This window comes from Bactrocera neohumeralis, unplaced genomic scaffold (assembly GCF_024586455.1).
Source record: "Bactrocera neohumeralis isolate Rockhampton unplaced genomic scaffold, APGP_CSIRO_Bneo_wtdbg2-racon-allhic-juicebox.fasta_v2 cluster11, whole genome shotgun sequence".
Lineage (NCBI taxonomy): Eukaryota > Metazoa > Arthropoda > Insecta > Diptera > Tephritidae > Bactrocera > Bactrocera neohumeralis.
In genome coordinates this window covers 16,200,098-16,214,951 of record NW_026089624.1, presented here as the reverse complement: position 1 = coordinate 16,214,951, position 14,854 = coordinate 16,200,098, and the positions used below count along the sequence as shown (strand labels likewise).

The window sequence follows — 14,854 nt, the reverse complement described above, 5'->3', positions numbered from 1 at the left end:
TGACGTCAGCAAACATGCGTATTGCTTAATCTCTTTCTCTATCATTCTTGAGCGGTACTCACATTTCCAGTGACAGGAGAGTTGGGCATCTCTTTATTTCTGCTGCAAAGACGATCTTTGACGATTGATGTGCTGAACACATAGAGAGCGACAGACTTCAAGCGACATCTCTCACTTTTTACGTCCTTTTCGCGTTCTTATGGACACAGTTATTTAGACAACTGCACGACTGCAGGCTCTCAGTTGTTGCTCTCGCTAATTTAAAAATATTTTTAAATTTGCCGACGACAGTAGAGAGGAGAGGATGCCACTAATATGTAAAATGTTAAATTATTCAAAGCTCTAACAAACCTGATGTTATTTTACAAAAAGAAGATAAAGAAGAGAATAAGAACTGATAATTTAAAACAAATAAATTTACCTATTTACTTAATTTTTGATTAAAAAATTTCATTTTGGACAAAATATTCAAATTTCATTGAAGTGAAAGGTATTAATATGGCAATAACGAATTTGTGTACATACAAAATGGACAGCTGTGCTGTTTTGTGTTCATGCGGGCCATTGTTATGTCCAGAGATGAAGAGATGTTTAACTCCTCTCTCACTAGAAGTGAGAGAACAATTGCTAAACGTCAAAACCACCTTAACTTTGACAGTTGATCGAGTTCAGGAGGTTTTGACGTTTAGCAATTGGAAACGAGCGATGGCCAGATTGAAATCTTACCAAAAAAATATGTAAACGAAGGGATTTGTTGCATCGTTCAAGACCACTTATAAAAAATGGAAAACAATGAAAATTAAATAAATTTGTGAAATTTAAAGGTATTTGATGAAACGTTTTGTAATTTGAAGCATCATAGTTTTATTTTCAATGGAAAATGATTAAAAACATTTAATGATTGAGAGCTAACAAGCTTAAATCCTATTATTTGGTATTGAAAGGACAAAAGTCAGTTGTTATAGTGTACTTCAATAAGATTTAAATTATTTCTTCATATAATAAATAACCACTATATAGTAATTTTTATTCGTACTAAATGTTGGGTATTGGCTTGATAAATGCCCAAAAATTGTAATTTTGTTCAATCTGGCCATAATGGAAAATGTTATAAAAAAAACGCTAATTTTGAGGCGTTCTCACACTGGAATAAGTTTAACATCCCTTTATTCCTGGTTATGTCGCTGCCTTCTTACAAATGTTCATGTAGCAGCATTCACGACGCCATTTACAGTTCACTGTCATGGAATCATGTCGTGTCACTCTCTATATTTTCAGCACATGTACGATAACGAATAAGTGTACGCGTGAAGGGAGCTAGCACAATTGTGCTAAGAAATGCCAAACACTGCTGCAGAATTAAAACTGAATGTCATTGATGAATAAAACAGAATCTCCTTTCTTACTCTCTCGCGGGGCTCCGTCAGTCAGCAGTTTGTGAAAAAGGCGGGATGCCAGAAGAATAGCGCTAAAACGAACTGCCAAAATTAGTGCGTTGCTGAAATTCTGTAGAATTAGATGTCGGTTGTTTGTAAAATTATTTATTTATGTATATGGGTGATATAGGCTTACTGGGGAACCGAGCACCCAAAAATAATATGGTTAACGCGATATTTGCATACCTCAGTGGTTGTGTGGAAACTACGAAATACCCAAAAGTGATTTATAAAATGCCCGTTCTAATATTTTTCAGCAGTGGCATCATTGGCAAATGTTATAAAAAATTCAAGTTTTGACAGCTCTCTCTCGAACCAAAGAGATTCGTATCAAGTTATCTATGTCAATGTGAGTAGTCATGAGATCGATTGAATATGTTGGACATCTTTTACCCCTGCTATTAAGGAAAAAAATTGATATACTATTTTGTGACTAAAAACAAAAATATGTAGTTTGTGTGATCTGGTTACAATGAAAATGTTATAAAGAACGCGTATTTTGAGTCGCTTTCACAATGAAATAAGTAAGACAGATCACTGCAACAGCCGGTATTATTAATGTTAATATGTTGCGTTTTGAGACATACAGGGTTTGTCCGGAAAGTAATTGGACTGAGTCGATTTGAAAATATTTATTGAACCAATTGTTACCATTCTTTAAAAATTTTCAAAACAGACTCCTTCTGCGTCGATGCAGTGCTGCAATCACGATTTCCAAGCATTAAAGGCGTCACGGAAGGCATACTCCGGAATAGCCTTGAGAGCCGAGGTGCTAGATCGGCCTTTTTAGGCAAGGAAACATAAAAAAATCTGAGCCACATCTAGGCTATAGGGTGGCTACGGAAGCCTTGGGGTGCCGGCCTTGGTTAGATAGCTGTTTACAAGAAAGGCGGTGTGAGCCGGGTGTCGTGGTGAAACTTCCAATCGGCTACGATGTCTTGTCGGACCAGATTGACCCTTCGTTTGAGTCTCTTGAGGACTTCCACGTAAACGTTGGCGTTGGCAGTTTGTCTAGGAGGAGAAAATTCATGGTGGATGATGCCTTTGATGTCAAAAAAGAAATTGGGCATGGTTTTCACTTTGGATTTGCTCTTTCTATCGGTCTTCATCAGCGACCTCTTCCCGGCCCTCCAAAAAGGCCTAGTGCCACCGTAACACACCATTTCTAGTTAAAGCTAAATTTGGGTAAGCCTACTCGATCATATCAAACGTCTCTGTTGCAGATTTAGTGAGCTTCACACAGACTTTACCTCTGTTCTAACGAACGCTGCATTTTCACGCACTTTTTGTACTTCACGCAAAATGTTTGTCCTGACTATCCAGGTGCTCGGAGACAACTCCGCAGTACAGTCGTGGCGAAAAAAAAAAACAGTCCTATAACTGTCTAGCGCAATTCAGTAAGCAGTCTCTAGTCACTATTCGAGACAACTAAAAAGAAAACTTGATTGCCATTTGAAATATACTGACACTTCACTTATAGATATCATGATAGATATTAATCGATTGTCCTTTTTTTTATTTTGTAAGCAACTCATACACGAAAAAGTTAAAAATAAATCAATTTCACATAAATATCGCAACTATTCTGAAACAAATTCGAAATATAGTATATACTTATAACGGGATTCTGTACCCAGTCTTTATTTGAGGCATTTTGAGGTAAAGTCTCAATTTGTGACTAGTTACTATTCACTAAACAGTCTCTAGCGTTAGTCTCAAAATATTGGCTCAAATTTGAGACCTGATAGTTAACAGGTCACAAAACTAAAAAGAACTCTTGTCTGCCATTTCGAATTTACTGAATAGAGATCATCATAGATATTAATTTATTGTCGTTTTTTTTTATATTTTGTAAGCAACTCAAACACGGAAAGGTTATAAATAAATCAATTTTACATAAATTTTGTAAATATTATGAAACAAAGTCAACACATATTTTTATTTTTATTAATAATTATGTTTTTGGATATGCTATGGAAAATGTAAAATATGTTATCGACATATTTATTTTCATTCAAGTGTAAAAACATCTCTGAATAATGAGATGTAATAGATTTTGTGACTGTCACTTACAGAATAGCAAAATCGTCTCAAGTCTCAAAAATTGTCTCTAACTGAAAATCTCAAATTTAGAAACTTGAGACTGGATCATAGTACAGAATTGCACTGTTATTTTTATTAGTACTCAAAATTAGCGTTTTTTATGACATTTTCCATTGTAGCCAGATCAGAAAAAAACTGTTTTTTGGGCATTTTAAATAAAACACGCAGTTCGCATATTATACAGGGTTACCCACTCGAAGTGTTACCAAATTCAAACTGCTATAACTACCACACTATTAATGACAGCGCGCTTAAATTTACACCAATAACAAACCATTCCATTGTTTACAAGCGTACAAAAACATTTTAGTCTGTGTCGTGTGAAAAAAAAGTTATACGTGATGGAATTTAAACGTAATAGTGTGATTGCTTTATATTTGGCTGGAAAATCACAAGCAGCAATTGTTCGTCAGCTAAATCATCTCGAAGTGAACAAAATGTTTGTGTATCGCACTATAAATCGTTACAATGATACTGGCAGCATCGCAAAACGCCATGGAGGTGGTCATAAGAAAACAGCAACATCACCTGAGATGATTCGAAAAGTTAAGGCTCGACTATATAATACTTAAAACTATAAAAATAAACGTATTACATATACAAATGCCAATATTTAAGACCCAAATTATAATTTGTAATTAAAAACTTTCTAAAATCGTTCTAACTTTAGAGCCTCTTAATGCGAATCTGCTTAAAAATCCTTTTTTAATATTAAATATTTAGCTCATTGTAACCACTAAAAAAGGAAGATAAAAAACTAGAAATTTGAAACACCCAAAATTGTATTCTTAAAATTGGGTAGAGATAAATCTTTATTTAAAAATTTTGTTGCAAAATAAATTCTAATTCTAATAAATAGAGCAATAACTATTTTTGGGTCACAGCCTTCACAACACAAGAAGGGCTTAATATCTTTTAGTAAAATTTAGGAAAAATAATTGCTCCTACACCTATTTTATGATCAAATTCCTCACCTAACTTTACTTCTAAATTATTAATAAATGCAACAAATTTTTCAGGCGGCTTCCCTATGTTGCATTTATTTGGTTTTGGTATATGAAAATGAATTCATCTGAAAGAATTTCATCTTCTAAATAAGGTAATGGCAGGAGGCACGAGTGCATTTTAAAACTTTCAAATAAAGGTAGCCGAAAAATAATTAAAAGCATTTTCCTTTTAAAAATTAATTTCTAAACTACTATCTAAAGTAATGGATCTAACAATGGAGTGTTCGGGCCGTGGTAAACCCTGGAAATCCTGCCAAGAAAGGTCACTTAAAACGGAATCATTGCACACATTTTGAAGAACATTTTGGCTATCTTATGAAATAACTGTGGATTCGGGTTCTAAAGGCAGCTCACAGTTACCTTTTGTTACGATATTTACGTAACGTAAGCCACACGATTTTCTAAATAAACTGGAGAACATGAAAGGTGTAACTCCAGCACCTCCCTGTCCTGACATAGTCGTCTTGTCTTTAGGTAAGGAAATCCTGAGTGTGACAGCAATCGCCACAATCGTCTAAAACTATTAATATTAATTAACCACCCCTTGGTAAAATTGAAATTATGTGTTGTGTCTACGACCCGAATTGTTTTTAAAACTTTTTCTGCCTCATCTAAAAACTGGTTTTGCTCTGGGGAACTTATAAACACTTTTTTAGTGGGTACAATGGCCTCAGTAAAACTGCTATTAAAGATATCGAATAATTTATTGAAAAAAGAAACGAAATCCGCGGTATTAATAAAGCTCATACTATTTGAGTTTAATACCATGTTCAGACCGACACTTAATCACACGATTTCGGCTGTTGAATGGATTATCCCACTAATCTTAAAAATTTATCAAGATTTCGCCATAGAAAAATGACAGTTCCAAATCACTTTATTGAAATGATTTCAAACTGATCCACGCTAAATCTCTCTGTGCGACTCTGATTTTGCGCACTCTACTTGTCAGCACTGGAAATCTGTTACATTATCACAGCTGATTTAAACACTACAAAGGGGGAAAAATGTAAACAAACAAATTTTTTTTAAAGCAATGAATCTAATTTCACCTGAAAATCGACTTAACAAATGAAAAAATGCATCCATTATTTCTATTATATGGAAAATATTAAAAAAAGACGGCTTTGAAAATACTATATGACAATGTTTCCCTTTGATAAATATTAAGCGATGTGAATTCTTGAATGACAATAACAGCTGTTTTTTGATCTTTCTAACGGCAGTGAGAACACTGTTGGGCTATGAAATGCTTAAATGTAATCTAATCTTTTAAATTTTCGGTCTGAACATGGTATTAGGCTCCCGAGCTGTAAAGAGAAAGCATATCTGAAGCGACCGTATTACTTAACACTTGAGACGCGAATTTAGCCTTAATTTTTTGAAAGGTATTGGGGTAAATTTGAACGTCGGTTAATTTATGCGCACACCGATATCTCGACTTAGTGTCTTGTTTATAAAAATGGACTACATATATCTGACCAACATACGCGACTATTTTTAAAATCAACTTTATTTTTCAAATTTTGTAAACAGTACCGACTACATTTTAATAAGTGGGGGCTATCGTAATAAAACATGTTTCCTTACCATTAACTTTGGAAAAAGGCAGTGACATTGAAACACCTAACAAATTAGCTAAATTTTGAAAATTGGTACCCTGGGCACAAAAAAAAATGGGAAGGAACTAGCCCTATATTTTGAAGTTGGGTAATGGCTTCAAGAATATATTTCTTGAGGACATCCCCTTTACATGAGCCTCTAACAAAAACATAAGCTAACGGGTGGGACCAAGGTTCCCCACCTATACCTTGCACCATTATGGTCATTGCAGTTGTGGCTATTCTAGATGTGCGATTTTCATCGCCATAATCTTCAAGACCTATCACCCTATCAAATTTCCTATCATACAGCAAATGATATTTCAGTGACATTTCATCACAAGAAACTGATATGAACTTTTGTTCGAAAGACTTACTCCTAATTTAAGACTTTATGCTGCTTTGGGTGCAACCTGGGAAACGAGGCCAATCTGCGACAAAATTATATAACGTATTTTCCGAAGGAAAACTAAGTTGGTGCTTTAGGTAGCGGTAAGCAATTGGCGACAAAAAAATACACCCAAAGCCAAAATTAAAAAAAAAAACTATCATATCGCCGAACGTGATTTTGGCGACTACTATTTAAAAAACTACTCCTAATACAAGCACCTAACTGAGGGGGAACTATGCTACAAACTATTTCAAGAGGATCTGACTTTTCCTAATGAACTACTTCTTAACATTTCCCAACATCTTTCTAATTCAGTTGCCATTTTGACCAACTGGGCTTTTAAACTCCTATTCTCCTGTTCTTTTTCATCCAATTTAATTTTTTAAATCCTATTCTCATCCCTCAATTTTTTATCTATCTGTCCCTGCTGTCAGACCCCTACCTGTTTGCGCGGCTTTTTCACTACTATTTGGTAGTTCCTCCTCAAGAAGTGGCAAAGGCTCTAAAATATTCTTCCCTTTCTAAAAGCGGAAGCAACTGCCTCGATGCACCGTTTTCATTTGAGGCAGACCCTTCCATTTGGGGAACAAAATCTTCTACGCCCATTTCAATCGTATTTTCAAAACAAGAATTTGGGGCGTTAAATATTGACTCAATAATTAAATTGATGTCCGGAATGGCTCTCGGACGCAATTTTTTTGCGTTACGCATTTCATCAGAAAAATGCCGCTGACACGCAAAAATATGTTTAGGTGTTTTTTCATTCAGATTTTTAAAGACACCTAAACGTTTGAGCCAACATTTACGCCTATTAAAAGAAAAAAAAAGAAAATACAAAATGTTAAATATAATCATATATTATGTATAATAATATTAGTACAAAAAGTGCATATTTGATGAATATTTAAAAGTTCGATTTTTTATAACTATCATAAATATTCAATGATAAATCGTGACTTTAAAATAATTTATTTAATTAATTAACGGCAATGACAATCTCTATGTATATCTCTGCTTGTATGATTGCTTGCAGGGACAATGGGATGCCCAACTTATTCCAGTGTGAGAGCGCCTTAAAATAAGCGTTTTTTCTAAAATTTTCAATTGTGGCCACATCGAACAAAATAAGAATTTTTGGGCATTTAAATTAAAACACCCAACATTTATTACGATTGCAAATTATTATATAGTATACTGGACTTTTAATATATGGCGAAACTACTTAAAACCTTTTTTATGATTTTATGATATAATAAAACAACTGACTTTTGATATTTCACTACTTAATAAGGTGAATTAAGCCTCTTAGTTCTCAATTAATAAATATTTTTAATCATTTGTAATTGAAAATTAATTATTCTATGCATCAAATAGCAAAAAGTTTCATGAAATATATTTAAATTTCGCATTTTCTTTGATTTTAACTTTTTTTAATTTTTATTAGCGATCTTGAACGGCGGCAACTCCTCCGCTCACATATATTTTTGGTATAATTTCAATCTGGCCGTTCCAGTCATTCCAATTGCAAAACGTCAAAACCTACCCAATCCTGTCAACTGTCAAAGTTCGGAAGGTAAGCGGTTCTCACATTTCCAGTGACATTAGGGTTGGGGATCTTTTTATCTCTGCTTGCTTGTTTGCTTGTACTGAAACTTACAATCAGAGATAAAGAGATGTTTAACTCCTCTCTCACTGGAAATGAGAGAACAATTGCTAAACGTCAAAACCACCTAAACTTTGACAGTTGATCGAGTTCAGGAGGTTTTGGCGTTTAGCAATTGGAAACGAGCGATGGCCGGATTGAACTCTTACCAAAAAAATATGTAAACGGAGGGATTTGTTGCATCGTTCAAGACCACTTATAAAAAATGTAAAACAATGAGAATTAAATAAATTTGTGAAATTAAAAGGTATTTGATGAAACGTTTGGTAATTTGAAGCATCATAGTTTTATTTTCAATGGAAAATGATTAAAAACATTTAATGATTGAGAGCTAACAAGCTTAAATGCTATTATTGGGTATTGAAAGGACAAAAGTCAGTTGTTATAATATTCTTTAAAAAGATGTAAATAGTTTCTCCATATAATAAATAACCACTATTTAGTAATTTTTATTCGTACTAAATTTGGGTATTGGGTTGATAAATGCCCAAAAATTGTAATTTTGTTCAATCTGGCCATAATGTAAAATGTTATAAAAAACGCTAATTTTGAGGCGCTCAAAATTACCTGTAAGAAGTGGCATGGAAACTAAATAATTCAAAAGACCTTTTTGAATTGAGAGAATCGTTGAGTTTCTATTTATAGGTGAAATTTCTACTTTGTGAGATGCTTTACATGATCGACTCTCGTTTGCGCCAACTGAAAAGACCAAACGATTGTTTTAGTATAAATATCTGACACTTTAAAGGTTCAATAAATGCAAGGTTGTAGAGTTGATCATGCAAAAATTTATCTGGGCTCTCGACGTTTTTGCTGCTGGACAAGCTTATGTAGCACTAAGTCATTGTAGATCCAACTGCTCGAAGATAACAGGAAAACCCTCATTTAGCAGTGAATCCTTAGAAGAAATGATTCGATTAAGAAGGAAAAATTCATAAAATCGTCAATAGAACTTGGTCGCAACTAATATAACAATTATGTAGGTTCAGAGAAAAGATGAAATACTGCCGAATTATCGAATTACTTTAACATTACAACATATCATAGTTAATATTTTAATTAATGAGGGGTTTTTCACATCAAACTACAAACTGAAAAATTATTCTTAGCATAAACTAACAAGAATAATGAACCAAAAATTCGTATTAAGAAAGGCGTGGCGTGCTTTGTGACATATTTTTCATATGTATATCGAGCATCCCAAACTATTTTCACAATAATACACGAATTTTTGGTTCATTATTATTATTAGCTTATGCTAAGAACTATTTTTACACCTTAGTTTAATGTGCTTTAAAAGCGGATTTTTTTTTACTTTTTTAAACTGTATTTATTCGCAATTATGGTTATTGACTATGCTATAGAAAATTGAATAATCGTTATCGACAGGTTTGTTTTTATTCATGTTTATATGCATCTCTAAATAATGACATAATGAGACCTGTTCCTTTTCGTTTGAGTTCCCCAGTAAGCCTATATCACCCACATATACAAATAATTTTACAAACTACCGACATCTTCTACCGAATTTCAACAATGCACTAATTTTCGCAGTTCGTTTTAGCGCTAATCTTCTGGCACCCCGCCTTTTTCTCTAAAGTGAGGAACACATAGAGCGCGACAGACTGCAGCAGCACGACAGTGAACTGAAAACGTCGTTGTGCATCTTACTACATGTACGTTTTGAGAAGCAACAAGAACACAATGGCCGACATGTACACAAAACAACTCGATTGTCCATTTTGCATGTACACAATTTCGTTGTGGCCATACTAATTCCTTTCACTTCTATGAAATTTTAATATTTTGTTCAAAGTGAAATTTTTTATGCAAAAAATAAGTAAATAGGTAAATATTTTTGCTTAAATTATCAATTGTTATTACAAATGATATAATAGAGCTATAATATAGCCATTCTATTCTTTTATTTGTGAAATAACTTCAAGTTTGTTAGAGCTGTGAATAATTTTACATATTAGTGGCATCACCACTCTACCTCCTCTATCTTCCATTCTACTGTCAACTCTACTGTCGTTGGCAAATAAAGGAGGATATAGAAGTTAGCGAGAACGGCAACTGTCGGCCTGCAGTCGTGTAGTCGTGCAGCTGTCAAAATAACAGTGTCCATAAGAACGTGTGTATTTTATTATTTGACAGATGTAGTTTGCAGTCTGTCGCGCTCTATGTGTTCACCACTTAACTGATGACTGACGGGACTCTGATTGTGTATGGTTGCCAGTTCAGATAAAAGATCAGAGTACGCTGACAGCTGACAAGCGAGAGAGTAAGAAAAGAGATTCTGATCAATTTGAATGAGAGATGAGTTGGGCATCTCTTTATATCTGATAATCAATTGCAAAACGGCGTCGCAAATGCCCACATACAGACTTGGCAACGGCAATGGAAATAGATTTGACAGTTAGTACAGAGATAAGGAGATGCCCAACCTCTCAGTCACTGGAAGTGAGAGAGCAATTACTAAACGTCAAAACCTCCTCATCGAGTTCAGGAGGTTTTGACGTTTAGCAATTGGAAATGAGCGATGGCCAGTTTGAAATCTTACCAAAAAAATATGTAAACGGAGGGATTTGTTGCATTGTACAAGACCACTTATAAAAAATGTAAAACAATAAAAATTAAATGAATTTATGAAATTTAAATGCATTTGATGAAACATTTTGTAATGTCAAGCATCATAGTATTATTTTCAGTGGAAAATTATTAAAAACATTTATTGAGTGAGAGCTAGTCAGTTGTTTTAACATACCATAAAAAGATTAAAATAGTTTCTCTATATGTTATATTAATTAACCACTATATAAAAATTTGGCCATAATGAAAAATGTTATAAAAAACGCTAATTTTGAAGAGCTCTCAAGTGCTGAATGGACATAGTTATGTAGTTGTGCAGCTGCCTCAATAACTGTGTCCCTAAGAACTTGTGTATTTTAATATTTGACAGATATAGCTTGCAGTCTGTCGCGCTCTATGTGTTCAGAACTTCACACTGGAATAAGTTGGACACCCCTTTATTACTAGTTAGTATACCATTTACTTTAAGGGGACATCGTTCAAGACCACCATAAAAAGTGTAAAACAATAAAAATTAAATAAATTTGTGAAATTTAAAGGTATTTGATGAAACGTTTTGTAATTTTGAGCATCATAGTTTTATTTTCAATGGAAAATGATTAAAAACATTTAATGATTGAGAGCTAACAAGCTTAAATCCTATTATTGGGTATTGAAAGGACAAAAGTCAGTTGTTATAACATTCTTTAAAAAGATTTAAAGGCTGGGATTTAGAATAGCATCCCCGGATTTCGGGAATAAAATGGGTATCACTGAAAAGGTGACGTTCTCCAGATCACGAAAATATATATATGTATATAGTTGCCGCTGGCTTATAATTTTAAATTAAATATTTGCATTTAAAGTTGAAAAATTGAAAACTTTTACATGTAAAACAAATAAATACACAAGCTCCATCTTCCTCGCCGACACCAGCATCGCCTGCTCCAGCACCCTCACTACCAGTCGCATCGTCTGCTCCAGCGCCAACACCAACAGTCGCATCGCCTGTTTCAGCATCTTCACTAGCAGTCACATCGCCTGCTCCAGCTTTTCCTGCTTTATCAATAAATTTTTCTTCCTCGCCATCACCTCATTTTTCTTCTTCACCATCACCTCCATCTTCTTCCTTATCTCCTCCCATATTATCTTCTCCTATGCCATCGCCTTCTTATATCCCTCCCGAAAAATTGACTGCAGCGAAGATGCTTGGAACAGTGCTAAAAAAAATTGAGGACAGAGAAAAGCGAGAGGAGGAGGCCATTGCTCTACAAAGGAAAATTGTAGAGCAAAATGTGCAGATGACAGGGGTGCTGACTCAAATGACACAGGCACTAACCTCGCTGTCAGAGGTTATGGCTAAGTTGTCCCAAAAATTGGATAAATAATAATAAAAATGTAAAAAATGAAATAAAAATGTAAAAAAATTAAATAAAAATGTAAAAAAATAAAAAAAAATTAAATAAAATAAAATGAATTATTTATTATTAATTATTGATCCCAAATTTCGTGTAAAATCTTTAAGAAAAAATTTATTTATTTATTTATATTTATTTTTATTTATTTATCTTACCCCTTCTTTGCATCTGACACATCCTGCGCGCTTGTAGAGAAATAAATTTCACTTCCCTAAACATCCACAATCAGTTTTGAAATAAAGTGCAGAGCTCTTGACACTGAGGATTGGCTCATAAGAGCCATGCCCGTAAAAATATAAACTCATCAGGAAACGCAGATCAAAAGGAATATTTGACTTCTGCACATCATGCGGCACCAATTCACTTATCAGCAATTTACACAGCGATTTTGGGAATCGAAATGTGTTAATAAATGCAATGTCTTGCATAGTAAAGGGATCGCTTTTGTCTCGCAAGCCCATTAACACTTTCCTCCTACCGCCCGATTCCTCCTCCACAACAATTGCCGCAAATACAAATAATAGTTCCTCCATGCTAATTATAACACTCAATTCTCAATTTTTTAAAAAATGTTAAATACTTATTTAAAACAAAACAAACACAGATGTTTTGTATTATGATGGCTGCTTTCACACGTCACAGATATTTGTGAGAATAGTGAGCATTTGAGCTTTTGAATTTTCGCCAGAATAAGGTAAACCTCACTATAGGGAGAAACATCGCTGTAGTGAGGTTGGTGACTTTTGTGAGGGCATGAGAATAGGGCTGTAAATCGCTTATTTTAAGGCGCTCTCACACTGGAAAAAGTTTAACAACGCTTTATTCCTGTAGCCAGGCTTGTTCCTCGCATTTTATTGCTCGTGTAACGACAGGCTTATAACAGGTGTTGCAAGCAAGGTTTTATATTCGTGTTTTATAGGCGATATATAATTCAAACTGTAATTGAAACTTTCATTACGGCACAGTTATTTAGTACTTGCTACAGCCGATGTAGATTTAAATCTGCAAATGCTATTGATATCGGTTGACATATGGTAAATGTTTATTGATGTTCAATCGTTTAAAGTGAACTACCATCGAAAGCAGTTGTTTATACCAGGGTGGAAGTTCATCATACATTTCTTCGGCACAGTTCCGATTTCTTTGGCGCCGCGATTTAAAGGTACCGTTGGAAAAACGAAGGGCTGCAATTTAGTATAGCATCCCCGGATTTCGGGGTTAAAATGGGTATGTACGGATAGAGGAGGTCCTCCAGATTAAGAATACATAATATATATACATATAGTTGTCGCTGGCTTATGGTTTTTGAGATATTTGCATTTAAAGTTAAAAAATCAACTATTTAAAATGTGTGTTTCTCCGATTTTTAATGCATATTACACTTATAGTTTATACTTTTATATCCACTAACACTACACTAATTCATTTCTAATCATTTATTTTATATTAAGTAGTGCAAAAATAACTTTAATTCCATATCAAACTTTAGTAAAAATCCATTTATTCATAAAATAAGAAAGTGGTTGTAAACAACCAAAAAATTAGTGTTACCATATTTTGTAATGGAATAAATATAAAATAAAAGAAATATGACGTTATAACCAAATTCATTATCGTGTGATGAGTAATGTAAAATCTTTCAGAATTCGCATTATCTTGATAAATCACGGTGTTGGATCGGGCTAAAAGGAGTTCAATGCAAAAAAAACTGAGCCTAGGTGTTGGTCCGAAGGCTGGGATTTAGAATAGCATCCCCGGATTTCGGCGATAAAATGGGTATCAGTGGAAAGGTGACGTTCTCCAGATCACGAAAATATATATATATATATAGTTGCCGCTGACTTATAGTTTTAAAGATATTTGCATTTAAAGTTGAAAAATTGACAACTTTTACATTGATAATTTGTATATTGTGAGTAACTTTTTCACTTATATTATGCACTTTTCACGTACTAGCACTTCACTATTGTTTCTGCATATTAATTTTTTAAATATTTGTTGTAAATAAAGCTTTATTTTAATTATTTTTATTTTAGTTACAATTCTCTGCATTTGCACAATAAGAAAAGGGTTGCCATGGTTAGTTTTTTTGAAGCGCGGCGCGCTTTTTAAAAAAATTAATATGCAGAAACGATAGAGTGAAGTGCTAGTACGTGAAAAGTGCAAAATATAAGTGAAAAAGTTACTCACAATATACAAATTATCAATGTAAAAGTTGTAAATTTTTCAACTTTAAATGCAAATATCTTTAAAACTATAAGTCAGCGGCAACTATATATATATATTTTCGTGATCTGGAGAACGTCACCTTTCCAGTGATACCTATTTTATTTCCGAAATCCGGGGATGCTATTCTAAATCCCAGCCTGAATATTTATAACTATAGCCGCCGCAAACTTATAGTTTTCGAGATATATGCGTTTAAAGGTGAAAATTTCGCAAATTTTATTTAGCAGTTTCTCGATTTATAGTAATTCCTTCTTTCATATTATGCACTCTTTATAGACTTACACTTCTCCTATTTATATTGAATTTTACACTAATATTTTTAGTTTTTATATCCACTAACACTTCACTTATTCGTTTTTACACATTTGTTTTGTTTTAAATAGTGCAAAAATAACTAATTCCATCGGGTCGGACTAAAGGGAAAAGGATATCAGA

At 33.7% G+C, this 14,854-nt stretch overlaps 1 protein-coding gene and 1 long non-coding RNA gene across 7 annotated transcripts in view; one reads left to right on the top strand and one right to left on the bottom strand.

Annotated features, from left to right (window-relative positions):
• The window catches only part of LOC126766148 (uncharacterized), an 897,272-nt gene that overhangs the window by 311,378 nt on the left and 571,040 nt on the right, over positions 1–14,854 (bottom strand). The gene's annotated exons all lie outside the window — the stretch shown is intronic.
• LOC126766239 (uncharacterized) overlaps positions 1–14,854 on the top strand; it is a 107,599-nt gene that overhangs the window by 54,773 nt on the left and 37,972 nt on the right. The window contains exon 1 of one of the 6 annotated variants that reach the window (XR_007668753.1): positions 13,086–13,417. The exons of the other annotated variants lie outside the window; for them this stretch is intronic. This is a non-coding gene — a long non-coding RNA (uncharacterized LOC126766239). Of the gene's footprint in view, positions 1–13,085; positions 13,418–14,854 lie in introns of those variants that run through there. 6 annotated transcript variants of the gene reach the window in all.